Genomic DNA, 1294 nt, shown 5'->3' with positions numbered 1-1294 from the left:
CCGCCCCTGCCCCCACCCACCCCTCACCCCTGGTGGTGTCCGCACAGGGAGTCTCCAGGTGCTCACGGTGAGTCCAGCAAGCAGGGCTCCAGGCTGTCTGGTACTTTCTCTCTCTCCTGGATGCCCCCATGCCCTCTGGCCCCCTGGCTTGGGTCCTGACCTTTTGTCAGGTCCTGATGCCTCGGCCACTTCTCACGCCTTCTTCCCTGGTTCTGTCTCCTCCTCCACTGGACACTGCTTCGGCCGCCTCTTGGCCCAGCCAAATTTGCTGGGTGCCATTGCCTCCACCAGGTCCTGCTACTGGAACAAGCCAGTGCTTCAAAGGGCCAGAGCCACTCTGGCTTCCTTGGTGTTTCCAGTGTGCCAGGCCCAGGAGCTCCAGTTGAAGGAGCAGACGCCGTGCCAAGGGAGGGTCTCATTTCCCACATGGGCCCTGCAGGGAACGCTTAACCACCACGGGCACTGGAGCTGTGTGAAATTCCTCCCTTGCTGTGGCTGTTCTTACACACCTGACTGCCAGGATTAATATATTCATCTTCAGGCCAATGCAATCACAAAATTTAATTTTTAAGGTCTTTGTGGAGGAAGAGGCCCATGAAGCCAAAAGAGCCTACGGCCCACAAAAGTCGTAATGTGGCCTCGACCACAACCATTGACACCAGCCGGGAGGGCACAGGGCTGGCCAGAGATGGGCACACTCCAGCTCTGCTCACACTGACCCTTGTAACAAGTTCCTGGAGGAGCTATGTCCCTAACATTCTCCTCCTTCACCATGGGTCCTCAGTCCTTCCTGCCACCCTGCTGATCACACTACCTGCCTAGTGGTGCCACCGTGTATGCCTAATCTCTTCCTCTTCCTGAGTGTGCGGGGGCCGCATGTGCGTACACACAGACAACACACGTGTGCATGCAGGAATGCATACACATGCAGTGCACAGCCCATGTTGCACAAGTATACACTTGTGTGCATACATACAGCCACGTGTGTTTGCCCAAACACATACACATGTGTAGTGGCTTGAACTGTGTCCCCCCAAAACTCACTGAAGCTTGAACTGTGTTCCCAAGTTTTATGTATTAGAAACTTGCCCCCTCCCCCCACCCCGTGACTGTTAAGATGGTGGGAAATCCTATTATGGTGATTGAAAGGTGGAGCCTTGAAGAGGTGATTGGATTGTAGGACTGTGCTGTAGTGAATGGATTAAAAATGGTGGCCAGGGGTGTGGTTTTGAAGGCTTTAAAAGAAGAGGAGAGTCTGTCTCTCTCTGCTCTCTCTGCTTCCACCATCTTGCAA

This window comes from Galeopterus variegatus, unplaced genomic scaffold (genome assembly GCF_000696425.1).
Source record: "Galeopterus variegatus unplaced genomic scaffold, G_variegatus-3.0.2 Scaffold3405, whole genome shotgun sequence".
Taxonomy (NCBI): Eukaryota; Metazoa; Chordata; class Mammalia; order Dermoptera; family Cynocephalidae; genus Galeopterus; species Galeopterus variegatus.
The sequence above is the reverse complement of the archived record's forward strand: the minus strand, read 5'-3'. Positions refer to the sequence as shown.